Source organism: Patagioenas fasciata, chromosome 1 (assembly GCF_037038585.1).
Source record: "Patagioenas fasciata isolate bPatFas1 chromosome 1, bPatFas1.hap1, whole genome shotgun sequence".
NCBI lineage: Eukaryota > Metazoa > Chordata > Aves > Columbiformes > Columbidae > Patagioenas > Patagioenas fasciata.
The window spans coordinates 124,706,335-124,716,079 of NC_092520.1; positions in this window are offsets into that span (position 1 = coordinate 124,706,335).

Below are 9,745 nucleotides of genomic sequence, written 5' to 3' on the forward strand. Positions count from 1 at the left end.
AAAGCAGCTTCATTAAAATCATTAATAAAACATAGTATCCAAAACTTGCACACAAAGACTGGTTTTATGGTATTGTAAATGAACCACTGGTCCTTGCAAGTTGTATTGTTTCCAAAATTCCACTAGAGCAACCTTGGAATTGTAAAACAAGTGCCACTTGAAATGCTTTTTTGTCTGTACCCAAATTGAGTCAGTGAACAGAATTAAATCAAAAAATACATAATAAGATCTATAGCAGCTGCTATTAGCTGTTTTTGCCATACTCTGCCATCTTCAGAGGCAAATTCTAGCTCCATGGTAGAGAACATAGTCAGAATCTAAATAAACCTTCAAGAAATACTTCTGATAATCAGTGCTCATCAAAAATAGACTTCCAGAGACTACTTACTTTCTATTAATACCGTTAGTAAGCAATCCAAAGTGTGAAAAGTATAGTATATCACTTGTCCTTCATTTGAGAGTTGTGTAAGATTTTGTGCCCTACAGCATCAACAAATGCTGGATTAGACACATGCTTCTTTGATCCAAGTCACCTCACAGACATATTTGCTAGTACTTTAAAAGCTGCAACAGAACTGTTAATCATTCATATTTACCTTTTGATTTTATCACTTAGTACAATTTACTAATGCAGAGGACTTCCCGATAGTATTAGAACAGAGAAGACTGTAGAGTCCTGCATCTGGGCAGGAACAACCCCAGGTTCCAGTATAGGTTGGGAAATTACATATTAGAGAGCAGTGTAGGGGAAAGGGACCTGGGGGTCCTGGTGGACAACAGGATGACCATGAGCCAGCACTGTGCCCTTGTGGCCAGGAAGGCCAATGGCATCCTGGGGTGTATTAGAAGGGAGGTGGTTAGTAGATCGAGAGAGGTTCTCCTCCGCCTCTACTCCGCCTTGGTGAGAGCCCATCTGGAATATTGTGTCCAGTTCTGGGCCCCTCAGTTCAAGAAGGACAGGGAACTCCTGGAGAGAGTCCAGCGTAGGGCAGCAAAGGTGATTAAGGGAGTGGAGCACTTAGGCTGATGGAGCTGGGTCTCTTTAGTTTGGAGAAGAGGAGACTGAGGGGTGACCTTATTAATGTTTATAAATATATAAAGGGTGAGTGCCACAAGGATGGAGCCAGGCTCTTCTCAGTGGCAAACAATGATAGGACAAGGGGTAATGGGATCAAGCTGGAACACAAGAGGTTCCACTTAAATTTGAGAAAAAACTTCTTCTCAGTGAGGGTGACAGAGCACTGGAACAGGCTGCCCAGGGAGGTTGTGGAGTCTCCTTCCCTGGAGACATTCAAAACCCGCCTGGATATGTTCCTGTGTGACCTCTCCTAGGCGTTCCTGCTCCAGTAGGGGGATTGGACTAGATGATCTTCTGAGGTCCCTTCCAATCCCAAACATACTGTGATACTATTGTAGAAAAAGCAAATAACATAAAAGATCTGTTAGCAGTAAAGATGCACATTCCTTTTAGAATAGTACGTTTAAAGTTACTGTGCAACAAGAAATAGAATGTTTTACCATTACACTCTTCTCATTGTAAATAGTGAACACCAAAAAAAGCACAGAAATCTGTTATCACTCATGAAAAGCTCGCTGTATTTTACCAATGCTACTTTGGACTTGTTATGGAGTCCTGAGATCTGCATGACACTTGTGTGAATTAATCTCTGCTCGTTTAATAATCCTTGGAAGTAGGGCAGGACGCTCCTAAGGGCTGAGAATATTTATGAAGATTTGATAACAAATCAGGACTCGGAAGATTTGTTTGTGATCTGTTAAGCCTCACTTAGTTTACAGAACATTTTACAGGAAAAAGTTTGTTTTGAAAATTTCCTGTAAATATAAAATTTACAAGTAACCATTAAAATTACTGTTTTTAAAAACATTTTGTAATGCATGATCAAATACTTGTTCACAGACAGGAAAAATCTATGGACCTATCTTTAAAATAGGAAGAATATTTTATTTGCACAATACTATACAGAAACATGCATGGATGAAGTACTGAAACACAGTAAGATTGGACAACTAATTTTTTTTCTTATTTCATGGAAAAAAAATATTGCTTTTTTAGTGCATATTCAAGGTTTCTAGACTTATTGTTTAAAAGCTTGTCATTTGGATTAGGACGCTTCATATTACTTCCACACAGCAGAAAATATTTGTCCTCTGGTGGGAAGACTATTGTAATTGCGTCCTTTGTGTGTTTTCTGTCCTTCTAGAACTACCGTCTAGAGTATTAGTTCACACATCCATAACTACCAAAAACGGCATGTCACCATATACAAAACCACTTTTAAGAATACATTTTAGGAGACTATCATCATCATCTTGCCAGGGTGGTTCGTATGTGTGGCAGTTGCACTTTCCCTGCTGAGAACTGGAGCCTTCAATGGGACAGTTTTGTGGGACCTGGAGTTGCTTGACAGGGTCATCAGCAGAGGAGGGACCCAGAGAGGGTGAGAAGCTTCTGGAATGCCCACAGCCAGATCTGATAAGACTACAAACAGGGCTCCTGCCAAAGATTCCCTTTGTGTGGTCTTCTCAGAGCAGCAAGTCTGCTGGGCCAGAGCCCTCCCCTTAGACAGGAATGTCATCTAAGGAAACTTCCCAGGACTGGAAGAGCCTCACCTCCTTGTTTGGGTGAGTGATAATTTACTGAATATATCCTTGAATGAGTCCTTGCCTACCCCAGGCAAGTGATGGTTTACCCTGGAGTTAGAGGGCTCTGGCATGTTTCTTGTGAGTGTGTGCATACACACTGTGGATCCTCATTCTCGTTTTGCTGCACCCCAATAATCCCCTCAACTGATATCCAAACCTTTATTTTATGTTGTCAGAGTGCTAACTAATTGTATAAACCCTGTTTCTATTCTGTTTATTGGTTGCACTTTTCTGGCCAGAACGTGTTGTCCTCCTAAAATTGACTTCAGGGTGCGTCCATGGCAGTATGATCTTGTAGGAACAGCTGTCAATCAAGCTGATATTTTCTATAGAAACATTCAAGACTTGGCTTATTTATGTTTTCCCCAAAGGTGGGACTGAAGACCAGGATGATAAATACCCTGTTTGTGACACAGACAATAATTCCACTCAGGGAAAAACACTTTTTTTGTCCCCTAGTTAAAAAAAAAATAAATCTTTCTCTCACAGCATAAAAGCTTGTGTTGGGGTTTGCCACATGAATAACAATTTATCAGATGTTTTAACAAATGCAACTCTATTTTAAGATGGTTCATAAAAATAAAACAGCTACTTGTTTCCACATTCATTTCAGATCAGCTCAAAACCCAGTAGTAGGTGATTACCGCTCCACACCCAATTCATTAAAGAAAAGCTAAGGGACACAGTATTATAAACAGGTGTACTGTCTTGAACAGCTCCTTCCCTAGGCAGTTTGAACAAACCTCTGCACCAAAGACTACATTTTGCTTCAGTTCTCCATCATATCCCAAGGCACAGTGTCTCCCCAGAGAAACGGCTGTCTTTTAGGTTTGAAGATTCTGATTACATGCAGAAACAAATTAAAATTTGACATTTACGGAAGTTACTGAACACATAACTCAGTGCATTCAACCTTCTCCCCACAGACACTGCCCCCAACACAGCAGCTGCTGCTGCTACTGTAAGGTGATGCCTCACACTTTTGGAGGAAGGGACAGGAGTCTCAGAAACAAAGGAGAAGGGGGAATGACTTTTAATGTGCTAACATTTATAAACTAGAATTCCAGTTTATCCCAAGGCAAAATACAAACAAGACCTTTAAGATGAACTTTCTCTTTTTCAGCATATGGCATTTTATGTGCAGAGAACTGTAAGCCTATTATGCTGACACAAATGTAACTTAATGAGAAGTTAGATGGTTTTGCTATTAGACTGAATATTAAGTTCTTTGCAAACCAGTGACTAAGGAATCAAGACACTTTATTCCTTCTCAATTTAATGGGACATTGGCATTTAGATCCCTCAGGCATATTCAAAACTGTCTTAATGCTTATGTCTAGTGTGTTTCAGAAAGGCATTTCAACCTCTGAGCTTGCTTTGAAATACAAATACAATACTAAGCAAGCAAAATAATAAAAATCTATGACTATATTTCTAGGAATCCTCTATAGAACTTACCAAATCTCAGAAAAACGAGATCTGATGAGCATACTGACACAATCTAACCTGAAGCAGGTTTTTTGGGGGGTGTTTGTTGTTTTTTGTTGAGGTGTGCGTGAGTGGTTTTTGTTTGGTTGGGTTTTTTTTTTTTTCATTTGTTGTTGTGTTTGGTTGGTTTTGGTTTTTTTTTTCTTCAGCATAATGGTAAATTGGACAGATAAAGGAAAATAGTGTCAACATAATTCATCTGGATTTTAACAAGGTCTTTATCACAGTACCGCACAGAAGTCTCAAAGAAACTGGCAAAGAAATAGCATACTACAATAAGAAGGGGTACATTGTGATGGAAAGCACCACCAGTTACTACCAGTGATTTCACATCAGAAGATGGAAAGGCATCATGAAACTCCATTCTCCTTGCTTCCAAGGCCAGTATTGTTAAAGACAATTTTTTCCCCCAAGTCCTGTATTAGTATCTCAGTAGCATTTTCAAATCAGCAGCAACAAGGACTATAAAGTTGCTCATTGCTTTATTTCCTAATCTTATAATTTTTTTCTTTTACTCAGAATTTTGGAAAACTGTCTTTTCAAGATGAAAAAAAAAATGAAGATATCAGCTTAGAGCAGCAACTCATTTAACGATTACCAACATATGTCATTTTCTTTAACTATATGACAACTAGTATAATTTTAAATAAAATAAATACCATTTTCAATGGACAGCACCTTGCAATACAAGGAGCTTATTAAATGCATCATCATAGACTAACTTTTTGCTGAGATACACAAATGATTTAGTTTGCAGTTGTATTATTTCTATGGCTAACAATCTTACCCCCTGAACTGCACTTCAGAAGAGCAGTGTGGTACATGCATGCACAGCTAAATTAACTTCATAATTAACAACTTCATCCATTGAACTGGAAATTGAAAAGAAAAAAAAAATTAGGAGCTATGTTGCCAGTAGAACTAAAAAACATCTTTAATGGATAACAAAAAGTTGACCTATCCAAATGTATACTACAGAAAAACGGTATATCAAATGAGGTCTGCATGTGCACAGATTCATCCTAATAATTAAAATAATATATCTCAAGTGTGGAAGAGGCAAAAAAACTATTCAGATACTACATGCTGCCCCAAAAGCAGCAAACATGATCTAGAAAATTATATCATCTTATGCCCTAGAAGTACTTCATTATACTTGTCTGTCTGTCAAGAAGGTTCATTTTAAGGCCCTGTTCAAAGGCAATGAAAGTCCAAGGAAAAAAAAAAGAATACACATAGCGGCAACTTATTACTACCATTTTTCAGAGTCTGAAAACTGGAAAACATTAACTGTTAGTAAAATTATTTTGCCAATAAGGTTTATTAATTCACAACTCCTGCAGAATTAGAGTCAAGACTTCGCCTCAAGGTGGCAAGGAAGAAGAGTGTGGATAGTGAGAAGCATTTCATAATGTATATAACTATATGAATTTACATATTTACAACAGAGATTCAAGCTCATGAGACTTTCCCAAGACTCACAGATAGGTTAATATTAAAACAAACAAGAGGAAGAGAGATTTATTTTCAGAAATATATTTAATGTTACTTTCTCCTTCCATTCTGTTTTTGGATATTACATTGCATGTAGCAAATTTAGAATGCCTGCATGAGTTAGTTGCAAATGTGCTTCACACTTAGGGGAAGGTGGGATCTGAACTATGAGCTCACTTAGGCTTTCAACAGCTTTATTGCACTAGAATGAAAGGGTCTTAAAACATCAAACTGACGTCAGCACGATGTCAGATATGGCACCAACCATGGAAAGAACTTTTTTTCTAGAATACCTTAAAAAAAACCATCCCTGAAGACATTATTTAAAAAAAAAAAAAAAAAAGAACACACACAACACAAAATGGATACTAAGGAACACAAAGTATTAGAAAGTATAACACTTCAAAATATTGAAGATTGGATATAAGGACGCTATTTAAATGTAAAAAGCAATTAGTCAGTATTTGTTCACTCTGAGTGTTCTGAAAGGTCTGCTGGCCAGAGATCCATCTCACAGGGCCATGATTTTCTAGTCACAAAGAAACACTATGATCATTTAATCTGATGATTTGGCTCTTCCCGCATTAGCTAAGTTAAAATATAAAAAATAGGTTATATTTATAGATGATTTTTTGGTTGTTGATAATTTAAACACTCCAGTGGAGATCTTATTCTTAGAGTCTATACTCACAATAAGTGCTTTTGATGCTTAATTAACCTCATCTGTTGGATACTTCATTTTAATTTCAAGGTTTAATAATGTAAGCTCAACCATCAGTCACTGAGCTTTCTTGTAATTCTGCCTGAAATCCCCAAATCTAACATTCTTGAATTTATTTTCAAGAGAGGATGTTCTACAATAAATTGAACAGAACAAGTTTCTGAAGATTCATAATAGAAAGCTCATACTCTAGCTCCTTAAATATTATGCTAGATCATTTTAGTGGCTTGTTTTTTTATACTGTTGAGTATTTGCCCCTCCTTTTTTTTTTTTTTTTCCTTTAAGAAACAGAGTAGTCTCAACTCAGATTTTGTCAATAGTGCTCATACTTCTTTCTCACTTCTTTTACGGAAATTCAACAGTGATAACCCTTAAATCCTTCTGATTCAGCCATCCCTTGTGCATAGCACACATTCTATGCTCTGCAATGCATAAGCTTACACAGGGCTGTATTACAACATGTGCTGAATTATGGCAGATAAACCCAAGAATTAGATCATTCTGTAATATTAATCTGACTTGCCAGTTTTTGTTGATAATAATACTATTGGCTCAGAAATTTTTTCTGGAGGCTCCTTAAATCTCTGGCTGTTGACAGAGATTCAATTCACAGCTAATTTTCACATTTGTCAGTGATGCAACTTTCAGTCCAGGTAGTGTGTAGTTGGCATATTACACATATTTTCTTTTTAATTATTTTTAAAAAACAAAATACATTTATAGAAATGGGGCTTTACTGTGTGACCTCCACTGTATCAAGAGATAGAGCTTTGTCAGCCACATCTTTGGTTTTGATCAAAGTTAAGTGCATGACGAGTCTACAATTCCTGATACTGAACCAAGCGTATTAATCTTACCATCTCCTTCAGAATAAGAGCATTTTCTCTTTTCACAGATTACTATTTTCAACCACAGTGAAACATGTTTGGTCTTCACATCACAGGAAGGAAGGTAGAAGAAGACCAGCATGTCCAATAGAAAGCACAACAGAGCTTACTGGTGTTCTAACAACCCAATTATCATCTCACAAACTCTTAAAAAATATATATATACTTTTTTTTTAGCTCCTTACTTCAGTGGGATCTCCAAGAAAAGACTACTTACAAGGAAGTCTTTCTAGCCATTACTTGTCCACACTACAGTCAGCAAAAACATAAGCAGTGCAAAATAAATTCCATTTAAGGACACATTGGGGTGTTTTATCCCCCTCTTCTCCATTGACTTCATACGGAAAATACCTGTTTAATTCAGAGAAATCATACAAGAAATGAATTCTACACTTATTTTTAATTCTGCTCCAGGTTAACTGTCAAAATTGTAAGTGATTATACAATATTCCCAGAACTGAAAAGTTCTGCTTTCAGTCTACAAATTAGGCCTTTTTTTCACCATACCCAGCAGTTTGTTAAAAACCAGGAAGAGTCTTATCACTGCTTTTGTGCTCTCCAGCATATGACTAGTGAAATGATGAAATAAGGGCTTTCAATGAATACTAGTCTATTTATATAAACTCTTCTTGTTGATTTTCCCCCAAAGGTCTTTCAACACATAGCATAAAGAGACAGAATGAGAGAAATAACCTTAGTTTTTGCTGTATTTACAAAAGTTCTTTCCCTGCAGGAATATATTTTTAAAGATTCAAGAGATATTATGCACATGATTCACTTGCTCTCTTTTCACTTTTAATGTGCAATTCCACATGCACAGTTTTGAAACTCACCCCCTAATACTGAGGTCACTTACTTTCTGCTAATAGCAATGCAGAAAAAGCAGTTGATAGTACATTAAAAGCATATAGGAGAGACACTCAATTAAATTGGTGTTTGCAACTCCTGTAACAAAAGTCTTAGAGAAGCCCAAAGAAATATTCAGAGATAGTTTTCTATTCTGATTGGGGTTTTTTTTTGAAACTACTGATGGACTTACACTGAAAAAAGATCTGATTTGAAACTTGCTTTAAAAATGTTATTTCTGATTTGGGGTTTGTTATTAAAAATACTTTCCTCAAATCCAAGGTACTAAAGACTGAACACATCTCTGCTTCTCCATTGTTATTCAGGAAGGAAGACTGCAATCTGACCTGAAGTTAATGGAATTCTGCACCTATGCAGGTTTGTGGTGCAGGGGTACAACTAATTAGGAGAAGATCTGAAAACTCCTACACATCATCTGTAAGCAGCAGAGATACATCTCAGTAGAGACTTGTATTTCATCTGTGGTGATCATATGATGCCACAAAGAAAGCACATGGTATCTCTCTTCTTCAGGTAGGAAGACAGAGATAACAAGAGAGAAAATAATTTGACTGAAACTACTAATCAGATTAGTGGCAAATGTCCAGTCCAGTGCTCCTTTCATTAAGAAATGGATCCTTCATACAGACATGAGCTCAGCAAGGGTTGAGTCCTCTCATGCTCCATAGTCCTAGCTGCCAAGGTACACAAGTCTGCGAAGTATTGGATAGTAAGATACCTGCAAAGCAACTCCTTAGCTCTCCTTCGTACCTTTGACATGTTACCACTGAGCTCCACAAGTCACCCTGTAGTCCACAAGGCTTGCCAGAGCAAAGTGGCTTATCAGAACTCATCCCCACAATCACATTTTACCTCCTCTTCATCCAGAACTAAATAATAACCTCAGCATATAATCAACATTAGCCCTTCATTTTCCTCCCCTATTCCTTTTCTATTTTTATACTTTTAGAATTTTGCCTTGGGCACCTGCAGTGACCTCGGCTCAGGCAATACAATGAAGATAATGTCAGAGAGATTACTGGAATCCGTCTTTCCTTTGGGAAAATAAATCCTTTGGAAAAACTTATATAATCTGTAATACAGGCCAAGCAGTTACATCTCAGATTCCAAATACACACTGTACCACTTCTTCACTATCAAGGATACCATACCTTGCAACTTCACTAAGCATTGTGTGTTAGCCTTCACTGTTAAAGCTTCACCACTCAGAGTCAAGTAATAAACCAAAACAATTAAAAAAAAAGACCACCCACAAAAAAAACCAACAACAACAAAAAAAACCACACACAACAACAACAAAAAAACCACACAAAAATAGAATAGTCTTTTCCTTCCAAAAATTAAAGGACTGAAATAATAGAAAACAATTACATATGAAAGAAACCCATACACAGCCATAAATACAGATCCCAATTTTACAGTCTCATCACACTTATACTCAATGTTTAGGACTAGAACAGATATTAAATGAATTTTAAGTGGACTTACGTGTAAAATTATTCATTTTTTGATTGAGATGGCAGGAAGTTACATTCAAGTGGAACTGGCAGAAACAGTGTAAAAACTACACTCCAAACAGCCAGATGTTCCTGCAATTAACTAACAAGGATGGGTGGATTACTGG